We start from the raw sequence: 21879 nt of genomic DNA on the forward strand, positions 1-21879 counted from the left end.
GTGGTATCATGCAAGATTCCCATTCTTGCGAACCGGGTTCGATTCCGGCTGGTGCAACGAATCTAACAATTTTCTTCTTTTTCAGGCCATGTTGAAGGTCCTTACAACATTGGTTGGTATATCGGGTCAGTTGAAAACTTAGAACGGGACTTACTGTCACACGGTAAACCTCCTAAGATTTGCGCTTCGGGACAGCAGTAGGTTGTTTGGTCAATAAGAACTGGGAAACTGGCCTTGATTTTTGCAGGGCCCAGATTGTGGCACAGGTTTGTTGCGATCCTTGTCCTGACAGAGCCATATGTAGCAGGTTTCAGTTGCTTCTGGGTCTGGATATGCAGTATGTAAGCAAAAGTCTTTGCTATATGCAGTGTAGATCTGAAGAAAACCATGCCAAGGGAGTGAAATACCCTATGATTTGGACAGGAATGAGCTTTCTTTGCTTCATGGTGTAAAAAAAGCGCCAGTCATCTGTTCTCCTGAAGTGTGGCAAAGGACTCTCTAGCTTAGAAATTTGTGTTGCTTCTTATTTTTGCAGGACATGCTAGAGGAAGCAAATAAAAAACACTGTGGTTGTAGAGAATCAACTTGAATCAATTACCCAATTCTTGTGTTTGTTTTCATTTAAACTCATTTAAACTAAATTCAAACCTAAACCATAGGCCCAGTGGCCTAATGGATAAGGCATCAGCCTTCGGAGCTGAGGATTGTGGGTTCGAGTCCCATCTGGGTCACTTTGTAGCTAGGATTTAAGACTAGACCCTGAAGCTTCAGAGGAATTGCCATCCTACCCTAAGCGCAGGACACAGTTAGCTGCTATCATGCAAGTGTCCTGGCCTTGATTTGCTGTGTTGTTCGTCAGCTTGCCTCTTGAGAAAAAAGCCTGTCGGATTGTTACCTGGGGTAAATGTAGCTGAATTTCTTTGTTCTTACAAGTAGCTATCAGAGTCATATCAGTAAGTTATATTCAGTTAATGAAAACCTTGAGGTTATCCAGGATGTGCCAGATGATGTCAAGCAGGTTGCAGTGTATTTAGAAAATCTTCATCCAACTAATCCCCCAAGTTGCTAGCTGAGTACATGAACAAGAAATCCTGTAAATGGATGTAAAAGTGCATTTCATGTACTGTAGGTTTTCAAATCTGCAGACTGCGTTCTTAGGCCAACCTACAGTGGGGTCAAGTTGTAAATGATGTATGAATTAAACAGAGAACAGGGCCCAAGAAGCACCAGTGGTGTAGTGGTATCATGCAAGATTCCCATTCTTGCAAACGGGTTTCGATTCCCGGCTGGTGCAACCACCCTAACAATTTTCTTACTTTTCAGGCCATGTTGAAGGTCCTTACAACATTGGTTGGTATATCGGGTCAGTTGAAAACTTAGAACGGGACTTACTGTCACACGTTAAACCTCCTAATATTTGCGCTTCGGGACAGCAGTAGGTTGTTTGGTCAATAAGAACTGGGAAACTGGCCTTGATTTTTGCAGGGCCCAGATTGTGGCACAGGTTTGTTGCGATCCTTGTCCTGACAGAGCCATATGTAGCAGGTTTCAGTTGCTTCTGGGTCTGGATATACAGTATGTAAGCAAAAGTCTTTGCTATATGCAGTGTAGATCTGAAGAAAACCATGCCAAGGGAGTGAAATACCCTACGATTTGGACAGGAATGAGCTTTCTTTGCTTCAAACCTAAACCATAGGCCCAGTGGCCTAATGGATAAGGCATCAGCCTTCGGAGCTGAGGATTGTGGGTTCGAGTCCCATCTGGGTCACTTTATAGCAAGGATTTAAGACTGGACCCTGAAGCTTCAGAGGAATTGCCATCCTACCCTAAGTGCAGGACGTAGTTAGCTGATATCATGCAACTGTCCTGGCCTTGATTTGCTGTGTTGTTCGTCAGCTTGCCTCTTGAGAAAAAAGCCTGTCGGATTGTTACCTCGGGTAAATGTAGCTGAATTTCTTTGTTCTTACAAGTAGCTAGCAGAGTCATATCATTAAGTTATATTCAGTTAATGAAAACCTTGAGGTTTTCCAGGATGTGCCAGATGATGTCAAGCAGGTTGCAGTGTATTTAGAAAATCTTTATCCAACCAATCCCCCAAGTTGCTAGTTGAGTACATGAACAAGAAATCCTGTAAATAGTTGTAAAAGTGCATTTCATGTACTGTAGGTTTTCAAATCTGCAGACTGCGTTCTTAGGCCAACCTACAGTGGGGTCAAGTTGTAAATGATGTATGAATTAAACAGAAAACAGGGCCCAAGAAGCACCAGTGGTGTAGTGGTATCATGCAAGATTCCCATTCTTGCGAACCGGGTTCGATTCCGGCTGGTGCAACGAATCTAACAATTTTCTTCCTTTTCAGGCCATGTTGAAGGTCCTTACAACATTGGTTGGTATATCGGGTCAGTTGAAAACTTAGAACGGGACTTACTGTCACACGGTAAACCTCCTAAGATTTGCGCTTCGGGACAGCAGTAGGTTGTTTGGTCAATAAGAACTGGGAAACTGGCCTTGATTTTTGCAGGGCCCAGATTGTGGCACAGGTTTGTTGCGATCCTTGTCCTGACAGAGCCATATGTAGCAGGTTTCAGTTGCTTCTGGGTCTGGATATACAGTATGTAAGCAAAAGTCTTTGCTATATGCAGTGTAGATCTGAAGGAAACCATGCCAAGGGAGTGAAATACCCTATGATTTGGACAGGAATGAGCTTTCTTTTCTTCATGGTGTAAAAAAAAAGCCAGTCATCTGTTCTCCTGAAGTGTGGAAAAGGACTCTCTAGCTGAGAAATTTGTGTTGCTTCTTATTTTTGCACGACATGCTAGAGGAAGCAAATAAAAAACACTGTAGTTGTAGAGAATCAACTTGAATCAATTACCCAAGGCTTGTGTTTGTTTTCATTTAAACTCATTTAAACTAAATTCAAACCTAAACCATAGGCCCAGTGGCCTAATGGATAAGGCATCAGCCTTCGGAGTTGAGGATTGTGGGTTCGAGTCCCATCTGGGTCACTTTATAGCTAGGATTTAAGACTAGACCCTGAAGCTTCAGAAGAATTGCCATCCTACCCTAAGCGCAGGACGCAGTTAGCTGCTATCATGCAAGTGTCCTGGCCTTGATTTGCTGTGTTGTTCGTCAGCTTGCCTCTTGAGAAAAAAGCCTGTCGGATTGTTACCTGGGGTAAATGTAGCTGAATTTCTTTGTTCTTACAAGTAGCTAGCAGAGTCATATCATTAAGTTAAATTCAGATAATGAAAACCTTGAGGTTTTCCAAGATGTGCCAGATGATGTCAAGCAGGTTGCAGTGTATTTAGAAAATCTTTATCCAACCAATCCCCCAAGTTGCTAGTTGAGTACATGAACAAGAAATCCTGTAAATGGATGTAAAAGTGCATTTCATGTACTGTAGGTTTTCAAATCTGCAGACTGCGTTCTTAGGCCAACCTACAGTGGGGTCAAGTTGTAATTGATGTATGAATTAAACAGAGAACAGGGCCCAAGAAGCACCAGTGGTGTAGTGGTATCATGCAAGATTCCCATTCTTGCGAACGGGGTTCGATTCCCGGCTGGTGCAACCCACCTAACAATTTTCTTCCTTTTCAGGCCATGTTGAAGGTCCTTACAACATTGGTTGGTATATCGGGTCAGTTGAAAACTTAGAACGGGACTTACTGTCACACGGTAAACCTCCTGAGATTTAGGTTGTTTGGTCAATAAGAACTGGGAAACTGGCCTTGATTTTTGCAGGGCCCAGATTGTGGCACAGGTTTGTTGCGATCCTTGTCCTGACAGAGCCATATGTAGCAGGTTTCAGTTGCTTCTGGGTCTGGATATGCAGTATGTAAGTAAAAGTCTTTGCTATATGCAGTGTAGATCTGAAGAAAACCATGCCAAGGGAGTGAAATACCCTATGATTTGGACAGGAATGAGCTTTCTTTTCTTCATGGTGTAAAAAAAAAGCCAGTCATCTGTTCTCCTGAAGTGTGGAAAAGGACTCTCTAGCTGAGAAATTTGTGTTGCTTCTTATTTTTGCAGGACATGCTAAAGGAAGCAAATAAAAAACACTGTGGTTGTAGAGAATCAACTTGAATCAATTACCCAAGGCTTGTGTTTGTTTTCATTTAAACTCATTTAAACTAAATTCAAACCTAAACCATAGGCCCAGTGGCCTAATGGATAAGGCATCAGCCTTCGGAGCTGAGGATTGTGGGTTCGAGTCCCATCTGGGTCACTTTATAGCAAGGATTTAAGACTGGACCCTGAAGCTTCAGAGGAATTGCCATCCTACCCTAAGCGCAGGACGCAATTAGCTGCTATCATGCAAGTGTCCTGGCCTTGATTTGCTGTGTTGTTCGTCAGCTTGCCTCTTGAGAAAAAAGCCTGTCGGATTGTTACCTGGGGTAAATGTAGCTGAATTTCTTTATTCTTACAAGTAGCTAGCAGAGTCATATCATTAAGTTGAATTCAGTTAATGAAAACCTTGAGGTTTTCCAGGATGTGCCAGATGATGTCAAGCAGGTTGCAGTGTATTTAGAAAATCTTCATCCAACTAATCCCCCAAGTTGCTAGCTGAGTACATGAACAAGAAATCCTGTAAATGGATGTAAAAGTGCATTTCATGTACTGTAGGTTTTCAAATCTGCAGACTGCGTTCTTAGGCCAACCTACAGTGGGGTCAAGTTGTAAATGATGTATGAATTAAACAGAGAACAGGGCCCAAGAAGCACCAGTGGTGTAGTGGTATCATGCAAGATTCCCATTCTTGCAAACGGGTTTCGATTCCCGGCTGGTGCAACCACCCTAACAATTTTCTTACTTTTCAGGCCATGTTGAAGGTCCTTACAACATTGGTTGGTATATCGGGTCAGTTGAAAACTTAGAACGGGACTTACTGTCACACGTTAAACCTCCTAATATTTGCGCTTCGGGACAGCAGTAGGTTGTTTGGTCAATAAGAACTGGGAAACTGGCCTTGATTTTTGCAGGGCCCAGATTGTGGCACAGGTTTGTTGCGATCCTTGTCCTGACAGAGCCATATGTAGCAGGTTTCAGTTGCTTCTGGGTCTGGATATACAGTATGTAAGCAAAAGTCTTTGCTATATGCAGTGTAGATCTGAAGAAAACCATGCCAAGGGAGTGAAATACCCTACGATTTGGACAGGAATGAGCTTTCTTTGCTTCAAACCTAAACCATAGGCCCAGTGGCCTAATGGATAAGGCATCAGCCTTCGGAGCTGAGGATTGTGGGTTCGAGTCCCATCTGGGTCACTTTATAGCAAGGATTTAAGACTGGACCCTGAAGCTTCAGAGGAATTGCCATCCTACCCTAAGTGCAGGACTTAGTTAGCTGATATCATGCAACTGTCCTGGCCTTGATTTGCTGTGTTGTTCGTCAGCTTGCCTCTTGAGAAAAAAGCCTGTCGGATTGTTACCTGGGGTAAATGTAGCTGAATTTCTTTGTTCTTACAAGTAGCTAGCAGAGTCATATCATTAAGTTATATTCAGTTAATGAAAACCTTGAGGTTTTCCAGGATGTGCCAGATGATGTCAAGCAGGTTGCAGTGTATTTAGAAAATCTTTATCCAACCAATCCCCCAAGTTGCTAGTTGAGTACATGAACAAGAAATCCTGTAAATAGTTGTAAAAGTGCATTTCATGTACTGTAGGTTTTCAAATCTGCAGACTGCGTTCTTAGGCCAACCTACAGTGGGGTCAAGTTGTAAATGATGTATGAATTAAACAGAAAACAGGGCCCAAGAAGCACCAGTGGTGTAGTGGTATCATGCAAGATTCCCATTCTTGCGAACCGGGTTCGATTCCGGCTGGTGCAACGAATCTAACAATTTTCTTCCTTTTCAGGCCATGTTGAAGGTCCTTACAACATTGGTTGGTATATCGGGTCAGTTGAAAACTTAGAACGGGACTTACTGTCACACGGTAAACCTCCTAAGATTTGCGCTTCGGGACAGCAGTAGGTTGTTTGGTCAATAAGAACTGGGAAACTGGCCTTGATTTTTGCAGGGCCCAGATTGTGGCACAGGTTTGTTGCGATCCTTGTCCTGACAGAGCCATATGTAGCAGGTTTCAGTTGCTTCTGGGTCTGGATATACAGTATGTAAGCAAAAGTCTTTGCTATATGCAGTGTAGATCTGAAGGAAACCATGCCAAGGGAGTGAAATACCCTATGATTTGGACAGGAATGAGCTTTCTTTTCTTCATGGTGTAAAAAAAAAGCCAGTCATCTGTTCTCCTGAAGTGTGGAAAAGGACTCTCTAGCTGAGAAATTTGTGTTGCTTCTTATTTTTGCAGGACATGCTAAAGGAAGCAAATAAAAAACACTGTGGTTGTAGAAAATCAACTTGAATCAATTACCCAAGGCTTGTGTTTGTTTTCATTTAAACTCATTTAAACTAAATTCAAACCTAAACCATAGGCCCAGTGGCCTAATGGATAAGGCATCAGCCTTCGGAGCTGAGGATTGTGGGTTCGAGTCCCATCTGGGTCACTTTATAGCAAGGATTTAAGACTGGACCCTGAAGCTTCAGAGGAATTGCCATCCTACCCTAAGCGCAGGACGCAATTAGCTGCTATCATGCAAGTGTCCTGGCCTTGATTTGCTGTGTTGTTCGTCAGCTTGCCTCTTGAGAAAAAAGCCTGTCGGATTGTTACCTGGGGTAAATGTAGCTGAATTTCTTTGTTCTTACAAGTAGCTAGCAGAGTCATATCATTAAGTTGAATTCAGTTAATGAAAACCTTGAGGTTTTCCAGGATGTGCCAGATGATGTCAAGCAGGTTGCAGTGTATTTAGAAAATCTTTATCCAACCAATCCCCCAAGTTGCTAGTTGAGTACATGAACAAGAAATCCTGTAAATAGTTGTAAAAGTGCATTTCATGTACTGTAGGTTTTCAAATCTGCAGACTGCGTTCTTAGGCCAACCTACAGTGGGGTCAAGTTGTAAATGATGTATGAATTAAACAGAAAACAGGGCCCAAGAAGCACCAGTGGTGTAGTGGTATCATGCAAGATTCCCATTCTTGCGAACCGGGTTCGATTCCCGGCTGGTGCAACGAATCTAACAATTTTCTTCCTTTTCAGGCCATGTTGAAGGTCCTTACAACATTGGTTGGTATATCGGGTCAGTTGAAAACTTAGAACGGGACTAACTGTCACACGGTAAACCTCCTAAGATTTGCGCTTCGGGACAGCAGTAGGTTGTTTGGTCAATAAGAACTGGGAAACTGGCCTTGATTTTTGCAGGGCCCAGATTGTGGCACAGGTTTGTTGCGATCCTTGTCCTGACAGAGCCATATGTAGCAGGTTTCAGTTGCTTCTGGGTCTGGATATACAGTATGTAAGCAAAAGTCTTTGCTATATGCAGTGTAGATCTGAAGGAAACCATGCCAAGGGAGTGAAATACCCTATGATTTGGACAGGAATGAGCTTTCTTTTCTTCATGGTGTAAAAAAAAAGCCAGTCATCTGTTCTCCTGAAGTGTGGAAAAGGACTCTCTAGCTGAGAAATTTGTGTTGCTTCTTATTTTTGCAGGACATGCTAGAGGAAGCAAATAAAAAACACTGTGGTTGTAGAGAATCAACTTGAATCAATTACCCAAGGCTTGTGTTTGTTTCCATTTAAACTCATTTAAACTAAATTCAAACCTAAACCATAGGCCCAGTGGCCTAATGGATAAGGCATCAGCCTTCGGAGCTGAGGATTGTGGGTTCGAGTCCCATCTGGGTCACTTTATAGCTAGGATTTAAGACTAGACCCTGAAGCTTCAGAGGAATTGCCATCCTACCCTAAGCGCAGGACGCAGTTAGCTGCTATCATGCAAGTGTCCTGGCCTTGATTTGCTGTGTTGTTCGTCAGCTTGCCTCTTGAGAAAAAAGCCTGTCGGATTGTTACCTGGGGTAAATGTAGCTGAATTTCTTTATTCTTACAAGTAGCTAGAAGAGTCATATCATTAAGTTAAATTCAGTTAATGAAAACCTTGAGGTTTTCCAGGATGTGCCAGATGATGTAAAGCATGTTGCAGTGTATTTAGAAAATCTTTATCCAACCAATCCCCCAAGTTGCTAGTTGAGTACATGAACAAGAAATCCTGTAAATGGATGTAAAAGTGCATTTCATGTACTGTAGGTTTTCAAATCTGCAGACTGCGTTCTTAGGCCAACCTACAGTGGGGTCAAGTTGTAAATGATGTATGAATTAAACAGAGACCAGGGCCCAAGAAGCACCAGTGGTGTAGTGGTATCATGCAAGATTCCCATTCTTGCGAACCGGGTTCGATTCCCGGCTGGTGCAACCCACCTAACAATTTTCTTCCTTTTCAGGCCATGTTGAAGGTCCTTACAACATTGGTTGGTATATCGGGTCAGTTGAAAACTTAGAACGGGACTTACTGTCACACGGTAAACCTCCTAAGATTTGCGCTCCGGGACAGCAGTAGGTTGTTTGGTCAATAAGAACTGGGAAACTGGCCTTGATTTTTGCAGGGCCCAGATTGTGGCACAGGTTTGTTGCGATCCTTGTCCTGACAGAGCCATATGTAGCAGGTTTCAGTTGCTTCTGGGTCTGGATATACAGTATGTAAGCAAAAGTCTTTGCTATATGCAGTGTAGATCTGAAGGAAACCATGCCAAGGGAGTGAAATACCCTATGATTTGGACAGGAATGAGCTTTCTTTTCTTCATGGTGTAAAAAAAAAGCCAGTCATCTGTTCTCCTGAAGTGTGGAAAAGGACTCTCTAGCTGAGAAATTTGTGTTGCTTCTTATTTTTGCAGGACATGCTAAAGGAAGCAAATAAAAAACACTGTGGTTGTAGAGAATCAACTTGAATCAATTACCCAAGGCTTGTGTTTGTTTTCATTTAAACTCATTTAAACTAAATTCAAACCTAAACCATAGGCCCAGTGGCCTAATGGATAAGGCATCAGCCTTCGGAGCTGAGGATTGTGGGTTCGAGTCCCATCTGGGTCACTTTATAGCTAGGATTTAAGACTAGACCCTGAAGCTTCAGAGGAATTGCCATCCTACCCTAAGCGCAGGATGCAGTTAGCTGCTATCATGCAACTGTCCTGGCCTTGATTTGCTGTGTTGTTCGTCAGCTTGCCTCTTGAGAAAAAAGCCTGCCAGATTGTCACCTGGGGTAAATGTAGCTGAACTTCTTTGTTCTTACAAGTAGCTAGCAGAGTCATATCATTAAGTTAAATTCAGTTAATGAAAACCTTGAGGTTTTCCAGGATGTGCCAGATGATGTCAAGCATGTTGCAGTGTATTTAGAAAATCTTCATCCAACCATTCCCCCAAGTTGCTAGCTGAGTACATGAACAAGAAATCCTGTAAATGGATGTAAAAGTGCATTTCACGTACTGTAGGTTTTCAAATCTGCAGACTGCGTTCTTAGGCCAACCTACAGTGGGGTCAAGTTGTAAATGATGTATGAATTAAACAGAGAACAAGGCCCAAGAAGCACCAGTGGTGTAGTGGTATCATGCAAGGTTCCCATTCTTGCGAACCGGGTTCGATTCCCGGCTGGTGTAACGAATCTAACAATTTTCTTCCTTTTCAGGCCATGTTGAAGGTCCTTACAACATTGGTTGGTATATCGGGTCAGTTGAAAACTTAGAACGGGACTTACTGTCACACGGTAAACCTCCTAAGATTTGCGCTTCGGGACAGCAGTAGGTTGTTTGGTCAATAAGAACTGGGAAACTGGCCTTGATTTTTGCAGGGCCCAGATTGTGGCACAGGTTTGTTGCGATCCGTGTCCTGACAGAGCCATATGTAGCAGGTTTCAGTTGCTTCTGGGTCTGGATATACAGTATGTAAGCAAAAGTGTTTGCTATATGCAGTGTAGATCTGAAGGAAACCATGCCAAGGGAGTGAAATACCCAATGATTTGGACAGGAATGAGCTTTCTTTGCTTCATGGTGTAAAAAAAGAGCCAGTCATCTGTTCTCCTGAAGTGTGGAAAAGGACTCTCTAGCTGAGAAATTTGTGTTGCTTCTTATTTTTGCACGACATGCTAGAGGAAGCAAATAAAAAACACTGTGGTTGTAGAGAATCAACTTGAATCAATTACCCAAGGCTTGTGTTTGTTTCCATTTAAACTCATTTAAACTAAATTCAAACCTAAAGCATAGGCCCAGTGGCCTAATGGATAAGGCATCAGCCTTCGGAGCTGAGGATTGTGGGTTCGAGTCCCATCTGGGTCACTTTATAGCTAGGATTTAAGACTAGACCCTGAAGCTTCAGAGGAATTGCCATCCTACCCTAAGCGCAGGACGCAGTTAGCTGCTATCATGCAAGTGTCCTGGCCTTGATTTGCTGTGTTGTTCGTCAGCTTGCCTCTTGAGAAAAAAGCCTGTCGGATTGTTACCTGGGGTAAATGTAGCTGAATTTCTTTATTCTTACAAGTAGCTAGAAGAGTCATATCATTAAGTTAAATTCAGTTAATGAAAACCTTGAGGTTTTCCAGGATGTGCCAGATGATGTCAAGCATGTTGCAGTGTATTTAGAAAATCTTTATCCAACCAATCCCCCAAGTTGCTAGTTGAGTACATGAACAAGAAATCCTGTAAATGGATGTAAAAGTGCATTTCATGTACTGTAGGTTTTCAAATCTGCAGACTGCGTTCTTAGGCCAACCTACAGTGGGGTCAAGTTGTAAATGATGTATGAATTAAACAGAAAACAGGGCCCAAGAAGCACCAGTGGTGTAGTGGTATCATGCAAGATTCCCATTCTTGCGAACCGGGTTCGATTCCCGGCTGGTGCAACGAATCTAACAATTTTCTTCCTTTTCAGGCCATGTTGAAGGTCCTTACAACATTGGTTGGTATATCGGGTCAGTTGAAAACTTAGAACGGGACTTACTGTCACACGGTAAACCTCCTAAGATTTGCGCTTCGGGACAGCAGTAGGTTGTTTGGTCAATAAGAACTGGGAAACTGGCCTTGATTTTTGCAGGGCCCAGATTGTGGCACAGGTTTGTTGCGATCCTTGTCCTGACAGAGCCATATGTAGCAGGTTTCAGTTGCTTCTGGGTCTGGATATACAGTATGTAAGCAAAAGTCTTTGCTATATGCAGTGTAGATCTGAAGGAAACCATGCCAAGGGAGTGAAATACCCTATGATTTGGACAGGAATGAGCTTTCTTTTCTTCATGGTGTAAAAAAAAAGCCAGTCATCTGTTCTCCTGAAGTGTGGAAAAGGACTCTCTAGCTGAGAAATTTGTGTTGCTTCTTATTTTTGCAGGACATGCTAGAGGAAGCAAATAAAAAACACTGTGGTTGTAGAGAATCAACTTGAATCAATTACCCAAGGCTTGTGTTTGTTTCCATTTAAACTCATTTAAACTAAATTCAAACCTAAACCATAGGCCCAGTGGCCTAATGGATAAGGCATCAGCCTTCGGAGCTGAGGATTGTGGGTTCGAGTCCCATCTGGGTCACTTTATAGCTAGGATTTAAGACTAGACCCTGAAGCTTCAGAGGAATTGCCATCCTACCCTAAGCGCAGGACGCAGTTAGCTGCTATCATGCAAGTGTCCTGGCCTTGATTTGCTGTGTTGTTCGTCAGCTTGCCTCTTGAGAAAAAAGCCTGTCGGATTGTTACCTGGGGTAAATGTAGCTGAATTTCTTTATTCTTACAAGTAGCTAGAAGAGTCATATCATTAAGTTAAATTCAGTTAATGAAAACCTTGAGGTTTTCCAGGATGTGCCAGATGATGTCAAGCATGTTGCAGTGTATTTAGAAAATCTTTATCCAACCAATCCCCCAAGTTGCTAGTTGAGTACATGAACAAGAAATCCTGTAAATGGATGTAAAAGTGCATTTCATGTACTGTAGGTTTTCAAATCTGCAGACTGCGTTCTTAGGCCAACCTACAGTGGGGTCAAGTTGTAAATGATGTATGAATTAAACAGAGACCAGGGCCCAAGAAGCACCAGTGGTGTAGTGGTATCATGCAAGATTCCCATTCTTGCGAACCGGGTTCGATTCCCGGCTGGTGCAACCCACCTAACAATTTTCTTCCTTTTCAGGCCATGTTGAAGGTCCTTACAACATTGGTTGGTATATCGGGTCAGTTGAAAACTTAGAACGGGACTTACTGTCACACGGTAAACCTCCTAAGATTTGCGCTCCGGGACAGCAGTAGGTTGTTTGGTCAATAAGAACTGGGAAACTGGCCTTGATTTTTGCAGGGCCCAGATTGTGGCACAGGTTTGTTGCGATCCTTGTCCTGACAGAGCCATATGTAGCAGGTTTCAGTTGCTTCTGGGTCTGGATATACAGTATGTAAGCAAAAGTCTTTGCTATATGCAGTGTAGATCTGAAGGAAACCATGCCAAGGGAGTGAAATACCCTATGATTTGGACAGGAATGAGCTTTCTTTTCTTCATGGTGTAAAAAAAAAGCCAGTCATCTGTTCTCCTGAAGTGTGGAAAAGGACTCTCTAGCTGAGAAATTTGTGTTGCTTCTTATTTTTGCAGGACATGCTAAAGGAAGCAAATAAAAAACACTGTGGTTGTAGAGAATCAACTTGAATCAATTACCCAAGGCTTGTGTTTGTTTTCATTTAAACTCATTTAAACTAAATTCAAACCTAAACCATAGGCCCAGTGGCCTAATGGATAAGGCATCAGCCTTCGGAGCTGAGGATTGTGGGTTCGAGTCCCATCTGGGTCACTTTATAGCTAGGATTTAAGACTAGACCCTGAAGCTTCAGAGGAATTGCCATCCTACCCTAAGCGCAGGATGCAGTTAGCTGCTATCATGCAACTGTCCTGGCCTTGATTTGCTGTGTTGTTCGTCAGCTTGCCTCTTGAGAAAAAAGCCTGCCAGATTGTCACCTGGGGTAAATGTAGCTGAACTTCTTTGTTCTTACAAGTAGCTAGCAGAGTCATATCATTAAGTTAAATTCAGTTAATGAAAACCTTGAGGTTTTCCAGGATGTGCCAGATGATGTCAAGCATGTTGCAGTGTATTTAGAAAATCTTCATCCAACCATTCCCCCAAGTTGCTAGCTGAGTACATGAACAAGAAATCCTGTAAATGGATGTAAAAGTGCATTTCACGTACTGTAGGTTTTCAAATCTGCAGACTGCGTTCTTAGGCCAACCTACAGTGGGGTCAAGTTGTAAATGATGTATGAATTAAACAGAGAACAGGGCCCAAGAAGCACCAGTGGTGTAGTGGTATCATGCAAGGTTCCCATTCTTGCGAACCGGGTTCGATTCCCGGCTGGTGTAACGAATCTAACAATTTTCTTCCTTTTCAGGCCATGTTGAAGGTCCTTACAACATTGGTTGGTATATCGGGTCAGTTGAAAACTTAGAACGGGACTTACTGTCACACGGTAAACCTCCTAAGATTTGCGCTTCGGGACAGCAGTAGGTTGTTTGGTCAATAAGAACTGGGAAACTGGCCTTGATTTTTGCAGGGCCCAGATTGTGGCACAGGTTTGTTGCGATCCGTGTCCTGACAGAGCCATATGTAGCAGGTTTCAGTTGCTTCTGGGTCTGGATATACAGTATGTAAGCAAAAGTGTTTGCTATATGCAGTGTAGATCTGAAGGAAACCATGCCAAGGGAGTGAAATACCCAATGATTTGGACAGGAATGAGCTTTCTTTGCTTCATGGTGTAAAAAAAGAGCCAGTCATCTGTTCTCCTGAAGTGTGAAAAAGGACTCTCTAGCTGAGAAATTTGTGTTGCTTCTTATTTTTGCACGACATGCTAGAGGAAGCAAATAAAAAACACTGTGGTTGTAGAGAATCAACTTGAATCAATTACCCAAGGCTTGTGTTTGTTTCCATTTAAACTCATTTAAACTAAATTCAAACCTAAAGCATAGGCCCAGTGGCCTAATGGATAAGGCATCAGCCTTCGGAGCTGAGGATTGTGGGTTCGAGTCCCATCTGGGTCACTTTATAGCTAGGATTTAAGACTAGACCCTGAAGCTTCAGAGGAATTGCCATCCTACCCTAAGCGCAGGACGCAGTTAGCTGCTATCATGCAAGTGTCCTGGCCTTGATTTGCTGTGTTGTTCGTCAGCTTGCCTCTTGAGAAAAAAGCCTGTCGGATTGTTACCTGGGGTAAATGTAGCTGAATTTCTTTATTCTTACAAGTAGCTAGAAGAGTCATATCATTAAGTTAAATTCAGTTAATGAAAACCTTGAGGTTTTCCAGGATGTGCCAGATGATGTCAAGCATGTTGCAGTGTATTTAGAAAATCTTTATCCAACCAATCCCCCAAGTTGCTAGTTGAGTACATGAACAAGAAATCCTGTAAATGGATGTAAAAGTGCATTTCATGTACTGTAGGTTTTCAAATCTGCAGACTGCGTTCTTAGGCCAACCTACAGTGGGGTCAAGTTGTAAATGATGTATGAATTAAACAGAGAACAGGGCCCAAGAAGCACCAGTGGTGTAGTGGTATCATGCAACATTCCCATTCTTGCGAACGGGTTTCGATTCTCGGCTGGTGCAACCACCCTAACAATTTTCTTCCTTTTCAGGCCATGTTGAAGGTCCTTACAACATTGGTTGGTATATCGGGTCAGTTGAAAACTTAGAACGGGACTTACTGTCACATGGTAAACCTCCTAAGATTTGCGCTTCGGGACATCAGTAGGTTGTTTGGTCAATAAGAACTGGGAAACTGGCCTTGATTTTTGCAGGGCCCAGATTGTGGCACAGGTTTGTTGCGATCCTTGTCCTGACAGAGCCATATGTAGCAGGTTTCAGTTGCTTCTGGGTCTGGATATACAGTATGTAAGCAAAAGTCTTTGCTATATGCAGTGTAGATCTGAAGGAAACCATGCCAAGGGAGTGAAATACCCTATGATTTGGACAGGAATGAGCTTTCTTTGCTTCATGGTGTAAAAAAAGAGCCAGTCATCTGTTCTCCTGAAGTGTGGAAAAGGACTCTCTAGCTGAGAAATTTGTGTTGCTTCTTATTTTTGCACGACATGCTAGAGGAAGCAAATAAAAAACACTGTGGTTGTAGAGAATCAACTTGAATCAATTACCCAAGGCTTGTGTTTGTTTCCATTTAAACTCATTTAAACTAAATTCAAACCTAAACCATAGGCCCAGTGGCCTAATGGATAAGGCATCAGCCTTCGGAGCTGAGGATTGTGGGTTCGAGTCCAATCTGGGTCACTTTATAGCTAGGATTTAAGACTAGACCCTGAAGCTTCAGAGGAATTGCCATCCTACCCTAAGCGCAGGACGCAGTTAGCTGCTATCATGCAAGTGTCCTGGCCTTGATTTGCTGTGTTGTTCGTCAGCTTGCCTCTTGAGAAAAAAGCCTGTCGGATTGTTACCTGGGGTAAATGTAGCTGAATTTCTTTGTTCTTACAAGTAGCTAGAAGAGTCATATCATTAAGTTAAATTCAGTTAATGAAAACCTTGAGGTTTTCCAGGATGTGCCAGATGATGTCAAGCATGTTGCAGTGTATTTAGAAAATCTTTATCCAACCAATCCCCCAAGTTGCTAGTTGAGTACATGAACAAGAAATCCTGTAAATGGATGTAAAAGTGCATTTCATGTACTGTAGGTTTTCAAATCTGCAGACTGCGTTCTTAGGCCAACCTACAGTGGGGTCAAGTTGTAAATGATGTATGAATTAAACAGAGAACAGGGCCCAAGAAGCACCAGTGGTGAAGTGGTATCATGCAAGATTCCCATTCTTGCGAACCGGGTTCGATTCCCGGCTGGTGCAACCAACCTAACAATTTTCTTCCTTTTCAGGCCATGTTGAAGGTCCTTACAACATTGGTTGGTATATCGGGTCAGTTGAAAACTTAGAACGGGACTTACTGTCACACGTTAAACCTCCTGAGATTTGCGCTCCGGGACAGCAGTAGGTTGTTTGGTCAATAAGAACTGGGAAACTGGCCTTGATTTTTGCAGGGCCCAGATTGTGGCACAGGTTTGTTGCGATCCTTGTCCTGACAGAGCCATATGTAGCAGGTTTCAGTTGCTTCTGGGTCTGGATATACAGTATGTAAGCAAAAGTGTTTGCTATATGCAGTGTAGATCTGAAGGAAACCATGCCAAGGGAGTGAAATACCCAATGATTTGGACAGGAATGAGCTTTCTTTGCTTCATGGTGTAAAAAAAGAGCCAGTCATCTGTTCTCCTGAAGTGTGGAAAAGGACTCTCTAGCTGAGAAATTTGTGTTGCTTCTTATTTTTGCACGACATGCTAGAGGAAGCAAATAAAAAACACTGTGGTTGTAGAGAATCAACTTGAATCAATTACCCAAGGCTTGTGTTTGTTTCCATTTAAACTCATTTAAACTAAATTCAAACCTAAAGCATAGGCCCAGTGGCCTAATGGATAAGGCATCAGCCTTCGGAGCTGAGGATTGTGGGTTCGAGTCCCATCTGGGTCACTTTATAGCTAGGATTTAAGACTAGACCCTGAAGCTTCAGAGGAATTGCCATCCTACCCTAAGCGCAGGACGCAGTTAGCTGCTATCATGCAAGTGTCCTGGCCTTGATTTGCTGTGTTGTTCGTCAGCTTGCCTCTTGAGAAAAAAGCCTGTCGGATTGTTACCTGGGGTAAATGTAGCTGAATTTCTTTATTCTTACAAGTAGCTAGAAGAGTCATATCATTAAGTTAAATTCAGTTAATGAAAACCTTGAGGTTTTCCAGGATGTGCCAGATGATGTCAAGCATGTTGCAGTGTATTTAGAAAATCTTTATCCAACCAATCCCCCAAGTTGCTAGTTGAGTACATGAACAAGAAATCCTGTAAATGGATGTAAAAGTGCATTTCATGTACTGTAGGTTTTCAAATCTGCAGACTGCGTTCTTAGGCCAACCTACAGTGGGGTCAAGTTGTAAATGATGTATGAATTAAACAGAGAACAGGGCCCAAGAAGCACCAGTGGTGTAGTGGTATCATGCAACATTCCCATTCTTGCGAACGGGTTTCGATTCTCGGCTGGTGCAACCACCCTAACAATTTTCTTCCTTTTCAGGCCATGTTGAAGGTCCTTACAACATTGGTTGGTATATCGGGTCAGTTGAAAACTTAGAACGGGACTTACTGTCACATGGTAAACCTCCTAAGATTTGCGCTTCGGGACATCAGTAGGTTGTTTGGTCAATAAGAACTGGGAAACTGGCCTTGATTTTTGCAGGGCCCAGATTGTGGCACAGGTTTGTTGCGATCCTTGTCCTGACAGAGCCATATGTAGCAGGTTTCAGTTGCTTCTGGGTCTGGATATACAGTATGTAAGCAAAAGTCTTTGCTATATGCAGTGTAGATCTGAAGGAAACCATGCCAAGGGAGTGAAATACCCTATGATTTGGACAGGAATGAGCTTTCTTTGCTTCATGGTGTAAAAAAAGAGCCAGTCATCTGTTCTCCTGAAGTGTGGAAAAGGACTCTCTAGCTGAGAAATTTGTGTTGCTTCTTATTTTTGCACGACATGCTAGAGGAAGCAAATAAAAAACACTGTGGTTGTAGAGAATCAACTTGAATCAATTACCCAAGGCTTGTGTTTGTTTCCATTTAAACTCATTTAAACTAAATTCAAACCTAAACCATAGGCCCAGTGGCCTAATGGATAAGGCATCAGCCTTCGGAGCTGAGGATTGTGGGTTCGAGTCCCATCTGGGTCACTTTATAGCTAGGATTTAAGACTAGACCCTGAAGCTTCAGAGGAATTGCCATCCTACCCTAAGCGCAGGACGCAGTTAGCTGCTATCATGCAAGTGTCCTGGCCTTGATTTGCTGTGTTGTTCGTCAGCTTGCCTCTTGAGAAAAAAGCCTGTCGGATTGTTACCTGGGGTAAATGTAGCTGAATTTCTTTGTTCTTACAAGTAGCTAGAAGAGTCATATCATTAAGTTAAATTCAGTTAATGAAAACCTTGAGGTTTTCCAGGATGTGCCAGATGATGTCAAGCATGTTGCAGTGTATTTAGAAAATCTTTATCCAACCAATCCCCCAAGTTGCTAGTTGAGTACATGAACAAGAAATCCTGTAAATGGATGTAAAAGTGCATTTCATGTACTGTAGGTTTTCAAATCTGCAGACTGCGTTCTTAGGCCAACCTACAGTGGGGTCAAGTTGTAAATGATGTATGAATTAAACAGAGAACAGGGCCCAAGAAGCACCAGTGGTGTAGTGGTATCATGCAAGATTCCCATTCTTGCGAACCGGGTTCGATTCCCGGCTGGTGCAACCAACCTAACAATTTTCTTCCTTTTCAGGCCATGTTGAAGGTCCTTACAACATTGGTTGGTATATCGGGTCAGTTGAAAACTTAGAACGGGACTTACTGTCACACGTTAAACCTCCTGAGATTTGCGCTCCGGGACAGCAGTAGGTTGTTTGGTCAATAAGAACTGGGAAACTGGCCTTGATTTTTGCAGGGCCCAGATTGTGGCACAGGTTTGTTGCGATCCTTGTCCTGACAGAGCCATATGTAGCAGGTTTCAGTTGCTTCTGGGTCTGGATATACAGTATGTAAGCAAAAGTCTTTGCTATATGCAGTGTAGATCTGAAGGAAACCATGCCAAGGGAGTGAAATACCCTATGATTTGGACAGGAATGAGCTTTCTTTGTTTCATGGTGTAAAAAAAGCGCCAGTCATCTGTTCTCCTGAAGTGTGGCAAAGGACTCTCTAGCTGAGAAATTTGTGTTGCTTCTTATTTTTGCAGGACATGCTAGAGGAAGCAAATAAAAAACACTGTGGTTGTAGAGAATCAACTTGAATCAATTACCCAAGGCTTGTGTTTGTTTTCATTTAAACTTATTTAAACTAAATTCAAAACTAAAGCATAGGCCCAGTGGCCTAATGGATAAGGTGTCAGCCTTTGGGGATGAGGATTGTGGGTTCGAGTCCCATCTGGGTCACTTTATAGCTAGGATTTAAGACTGGACCCTGAAGCTTCAGAGGAATTGCCATCCTACCCTAAGCGCAAGACGTAGTTAGCTGCTATCATGCAAATGTCCTGGCCTTGATTTGCTGTGTTGTTCGTCAGCTCGCCTCTTGAGAAAAAAGCCTGTCGGATTGTTACCTGGGGTAAATGTAGCTGAACTTCTTTGTTCTTACAAGTAGCTAGCAGAGTCATATCATTAAGTTGAATTCAGTTAATGAAAACCTTGAGGTTTTCCAGGATGTGCCAGATGATGTCAAGCAGGTTGCAGTGTATTTAGAAAATCTTCATCCAACCATTTCCCCAAGTTGCTAGCTGAGTACATGAACAAGAAATCCTGTAAATGGATGTAAAAGTGCATTTCATGTACTGTAGGTTTTCAAATCTGCAGACTGCGTTCTTAGGCCAACCTACAGTGGGGTCAAGTTGTAAATGATGTATGAATTAAACAGAGAACAGGGCCCAAGAAGCACCAGTGGTGTAGTGGTATCATGCAAGATTCCCATTCTTGCGAACGGGTTTCGATTCTCGGCTGGTGCAACCACCCTAACAATTTTCTTCCTTTTCAGGCCATGTTGAAGGTCCTTACAACATTGGTTGGTATATCGGGTCAGTTGAAAACTTAGAACGGGACTTACTGTCACATGGTAAACCTCCTAAGATTTGCGCTTCGGGACATCAGTAGGTTGTTTGGTCAATAAGAACTGGGAAACTGGCCTTGATTTTTGCAGGGCCCAGATTGTGGCACAGGTTTGTTGCGATCCTTGTCCTGACAGAGCCATATGTAGCAGGTTTCAGTTGCTTCTGGGTCTGGATATACAGTATGTAAGCAAAAGTCTTTGCTATATGCAGTGTAGATCTGAAGGAAACCATGCCAAGGGAGTGAAATACCCTATGATTTGGACAGGAATGAGCTTTCTTTGCTTCATGGTGTAAAAAAAGAGCCAGTCATCTGTTCTCCTGAAGTGTGGAAAAGGACTCTCTAGCTGAGAAATTTGTGTTGCTTCTTATTTTTGCACGACATGCTAGAGGAAGCAAATAAAAAACACTGTGGTTGTAGAGAATCAACTTGAATCAATTACCCAAGGCTTGTGTTTGTTTCCATTTAAACTCATTTAAACTAAATTCAAACCTAAACCATAGGCCCAGTGGCCTAATGGATAAGGCATCAGCCTTCGGAGCTGAGGATTGTGGGTTCGAGTCCCATCTGGGTCACTTTATAGCTAGGATTTAAGACTAGACCCTGAAGCTTCAGAGGAATTGCCATCCTACCCTAAGCGCAGGACGCAGTTAGCTGCTATCATGCAAGTGTCCTGGCCTTGATTTGCTGTGTTGTTCGTCAGCTTGCCTCTTGAGAAAAAAGCCTGTCGGATTGTTACCTGGGGTAAATGTAGCTGAATTTCTTTGTTCTTACAAGTAGCTAGAAGAGTCATATCATTAAGTTGAATTCAGTTAATGAAAACCTTGAGGTTTTCCAAGATGTGCCAGATGATGTCAAGCAGGTTGCAGTGTATTTAGAAAATCTTTATCCAACCAATCCCCCAAGTTGCTAGTTGAGTACATGAACAAGAAATCCTGTAAATGGATGTAAAAGTGCATTTCATGTACTGTAGGTTTTCAAATCTGCAGACTGCGTTCTTAGGCCAACCTACAGTGGGGTCAAGTTGTAAATGATGTATGAATTAAACAGAGAACAGGGCCCAAGAACCACCAGTGGTGTAGTGGTATCATGCAAGATTCCCATTCTTGCGAACCGGGTTCGATTCCCGGCTGGTGCAACCCACCTAACAATTTTCTTCCTTTTCAGGCCATGTTGAAGGTCCTTACAACATTGGTTGGTATATCGGGTCAGTTGAAAACTTAGAACGGGACTTACTGTCACACGTTAAATCTCCGGAGGTTTGCGCTCCGGGACAGCAGTAGGTTGTTTGGTCAATAAGAACTGGGAAACTGGCCTTGATTTTTGCAGGGCCCAGGTTTGTTGCGATCCTTGTCCTGACAGAGCCATATGTAGCAGGTTTCAGTTGCTTCTGGGTCTGGATATACAGTATGTAAGCAAAAGTCTTTGCTATATGCAGTGTAGATCTGAAGGAAACCATGCCAAGGGAGTGAAATACCCTATGATTTGGACAGGAATGAGCTTTCTTTGCTTCATGGTGTAAAAAAAGCGCCAGTCATCTGTTCTCCTGAAGTGTGGCAAAGGACTCTCTAGCTGAGAAATTTGTGTTGCTTCTTATTTTTGCAGGACATGCTAGAGGAAGCAAATAAAAAACACTGTGAATTTCTTTGTTCTTACAAGTAGCTAGAAGAGTCATATCATTAAGTTAAATTCAGTTAATGAAAACCTTGAGGTTTTCCAGGATGTGCCAGATGATGTCAAGCATGTTGCAGTGTATTTAGAAAATCTTTATCCAACCAATCCCCCAAGTTGCTAGTTGAGTACATGAACAAGAAATCCTGTAAATGGATGTAAAAGTGCATTTCATGTACTGTAGGTTTTCAAATCTGCAGACTGCGTTCTTAGGCCAACCTACAGTGGGGTCAAGTTGTAAATGATGTATGAATTAAACAGAGAACAGGGCCCAAGAAGCACCAGTGGTGTAGTGGTATCATGCAAGATTCCCATTCTTGCGAACCGGGTTCGATTCCCGGCTGGTGCAACCAACCTAACAATTTTCTTCCTTTTCAGGCCATGTTGAAGGTCCTTACAACATTGGTTGGTATATCGGGTCAGTTGAAAACTTAGAACGGGACTTACTGTCACACGGTAAACCTCCTAAGATTTGCGCTTCGGGACAGCAGTAGGTTGTTTGGTCAATAAGAACTGGGAAACTGGCCTTGATTTTTGCAGGGCCCAGATTGTGGCACAGGTTTGTTGCGATCCGTGTCCTGACAGAGCCATATGTAGCAGGTTTCAGTTGCTTCTGGGTCTGGATATACAGTATGTAAGCAAAAGTGTTTGCTATATGCAGTGTAG

The 21879-nt window shown here is 42.7% G+C and overlaps 27 non-coding genes across 27 annotated transcripts; all 27 read left to right on the forward strand.

The window, feature by feature from the left end:
• The first annotated feature begins 658 nt into the window (after positions 1 to 658).
• On the forward strand, positions 659 to 731 carry trnar-ucg (transfer RNA arginine (anticodon UCG)). The gene has a single exon. It is a non-coding gene; the product is annotated as a tRNA-Arg (tRNA).
• Positions 732 to 1695: 964 nt separating this feature from the next.
• trnar-ucg (transfer RNA arginine (anticodon UCG)) lies at positions 1696 to 1768 on the forward strand. The gene has a single exon. It is a non-coding gene; the product is annotated as a tRNA-Arg (tRNA).
• Positions 1769 to 2932: 1164 nt separating this feature from the next.
• Positions 2933 to 3005, forward strand: trnar-ucg (transfer RNA arginine (anticodon UCG)). Its single transcript has one exon. It is a non-coding gene; the product is annotated as a tRNA-Arg (tRNA).
• Positions 3006 to 3497: 492 nt separating this feature from the next.
• Positions 3498 to 3568, forward strand: trnag-ccc (transfer RNA glycine (anticodon CCC)). Its single transcript has one exon. It is a non-coding gene; the product is annotated as a tRNA-Gly (tRNA).
• Positions 3569 to 4152: 584 nt separating this feature from the next.
• On the forward strand, positions 4153 to 4225 carry trnar-ucg (transfer RNA arginine (anticodon UCG)). The gene has a single exon. It is a non-coding gene; the product is annotated as a tRNA-Arg (tRNA).
• Positions 4226 to 5189: 964 nt separating this feature from the next.
• trnar-ucg (transfer RNA arginine (anticodon UCG)) lies at positions 5190 to 5262 on the forward strand. Its single transcript has one exon. It is a non-coding gene; the product is annotated as a tRNA-Arg (tRNA).
• A 1164-nt stretch (positions 5263 to 6426) lies between these two features.
• trnar-ucg (transfer RNA arginine (anticodon UCG)) lies at positions 6427 to 6499 on the forward strand. Its single transcript has one exon. It is a non-coding gene; the product is annotated as a tRNA-Arg (tRNA).
• A 492-nt stretch (positions 6500 to 6991) lies between these two features.
• trnag-ccc (transfer RNA glycine (anticodon CCC)) lies at positions 6992 to 7062 on the forward strand. Its single transcript has one exon. It is a non-coding gene; the product is annotated as a tRNA-Gly (tRNA).
• Positions 7063 to 7664: 602 nt separating this feature from the next.
• On the forward strand, positions 7665 to 7737 carry trnar-ucg (transfer RNA arginine (anticodon UCG)). Its single transcript has one exon. It is a non-coding gene; the product is annotated as a tRNA-Arg (tRNA).
• A 492-nt stretch (positions 7738 to 8229) lies between these two features.
• On the forward strand, positions 8230 to 8300 carry trnag-ccc (transfer RNA glycine (anticodon CCC)). The gene has a single exon. It is a non-coding gene; the product is annotated as a tRNA-Gly (tRNA).
• Positions 8301 to 8902: 602 nt separating this feature from the next.
• Positions 8903 to 8975, forward strand: trnar-ucg (transfer RNA arginine (anticodon UCG)). Its single transcript has one exon. It is a non-coding gene; the product is annotated as a tRNA-Arg (tRNA).
• Positions 8976 to 9467: 492 nt separating this feature from the next.
• Positions 9468 to 9538, forward strand: trnag-ccc (transfer RNA glycine (anticodon CCC)). The gene has a single exon. It is a non-coding gene; the product is annotated as a tRNA-Gly (tRNA).
• A 602-nt stretch (positions 9539 to 10140) lies between these two features.
• trnar-ucg (transfer RNA arginine (anticodon UCG)) lies at positions 10141 to 10213 on the forward strand. The gene has a single exon. It is a non-coding gene; the product is annotated as a tRNA-Arg (tRNA).
• A 492-nt stretch (positions 10214 to 10705) lies between these two features.
• On the forward strand, positions 10706 to 10776 carry trnag-ccc (transfer RNA glycine (anticodon CCC)). Its single transcript has one exon. It is a non-coding gene; the product is annotated as a tRNA-Gly (tRNA).
• Positions 10777 to 11378: 602 nt separating this feature from the next.
• trnar-ucg (transfer RNA arginine (anticodon UCG)) lies at positions 11379 to 11451 on the forward strand. Its single transcript has one exon. It is a non-coding gene; the product is annotated as a tRNA-Arg (tRNA).
• Positions 11452 to 11943: 492 nt separating this feature from the next.
• On the forward strand, positions 11944 to 12014 carry trnag-ccc (transfer RNA glycine (anticodon CCC)). The gene has a single exon. It is a non-coding gene; the product is annotated as a tRNA-Gly (tRNA).
• A 602-nt stretch (positions 12015 to 12616) lies between these two features.
• On the forward strand, positions 12617 to 12689 carry trnar-ucg (transfer RNA arginine (anticodon UCG)). The gene has a single exon. It is a non-coding gene; the product is annotated as a tRNA-Arg (tRNA).
• Positions 12690 to 13181: 492 nt separating this feature from the next.
• trnag-ccc (transfer RNA glycine (anticodon CCC)) lies at positions 13182 to 13252 on the forward strand. Its single transcript has one exon. It is a non-coding gene; the product is annotated as a tRNA-Gly (tRNA).
• A 602-nt stretch (positions 13253 to 13854) lies between these two features.
• trnar-ucg (transfer RNA arginine (anticodon UCG)) lies at positions 13855 to 13927 on the forward strand. Its single transcript has one exon. It is a non-coding gene; the product is annotated as a tRNA-Arg (tRNA).
• Positions 13928 to 15092: 1165 nt separating this feature from the next.
• On the forward strand, positions 15093 to 15165 carry trnar-ucg (transfer RNA arginine (anticodon UCG)). The gene has a single exon. It is a non-coding gene; the product is annotated as a tRNA-Arg (tRNA).
• Positions 15166 to 15657: 492 nt separating this feature from the next.
• Positions 15658 to 15728, forward strand: trnag-ccc (transfer RNA glycine (anticodon CCC)). Its single transcript has one exon. It is a non-coding gene; the product is annotated as a tRNA-Gly (tRNA).
• A 602-nt stretch (positions 15729 to 16330) lies between these two features.
• On the forward strand, positions 16331 to 16403 carry trnar-ucg (transfer RNA arginine (anticodon UCG)). The gene has a single exon. It is a non-coding gene; the product is annotated as a tRNA-Arg (tRNA).
• A 1165-nt stretch (positions 16404 to 17568) lies between these two features.
• On the forward strand, positions 17569 to 17641 carry trnar-ucg (transfer RNA arginine (anticodon UCG)). The gene has a single exon. It is a non-coding gene; the product is annotated as a tRNA-Arg (tRNA).
• Positions 17642 to 18133: 492 nt separating this feature from the next.
• Positions 18134 to 18204, forward strand: trnag-ccc (transfer RNA glycine (anticodon CCC)). Its single transcript has one exon. It is a non-coding gene; the product is annotated as a tRNA-Gly (tRNA).
• Positions 18205 to 20044: 1840 nt separating this feature from the next.
• On the forward strand, positions 20045 to 20117 carry trnar-ucg (transfer RNA arginine (anticodon UCG)). Its single transcript has one exon. It is a non-coding gene; the product is annotated as a tRNA-Arg (tRNA).
• A 492-nt stretch (positions 20118 to 20609) lies between these two features.
• On the forward strand, positions 20610 to 20680 carry trnag-ccc (transfer RNA glycine (anticodon CCC)). Its single transcript has one exon. It is a non-coding gene; the product is annotated as a tRNA-Gly (tRNA).
• Positions 20681 to 21491: 811 nt separating this feature from the next.
• trnag-ccc (transfer RNA glycine (anticodon CCC)) lies at positions 21492 to 21562 on the forward strand. The gene has a single exon. It is a non-coding gene; the product is annotated as a tRNA-Gly (tRNA).
• Positions 21563 to 21879: the final 317 nt, after the last annotated feature.

Source organism: Clarias gariepinus, chromosome 9, assembly GCF_024256425.1.
Source record: "Clarias gariepinus isolate MV-2021 ecotype Netherlands chromosome 9, CGAR_prim_01v2, whole genome shotgun sequence".
In the NCBI taxonomy this organism is placed as follows: domain Eukaryota; kingdom Metazoa; phylum Chordata; class Actinopteri; order Siluriformes; family Clariidae; genus Clarias; species Clarias gariepinus.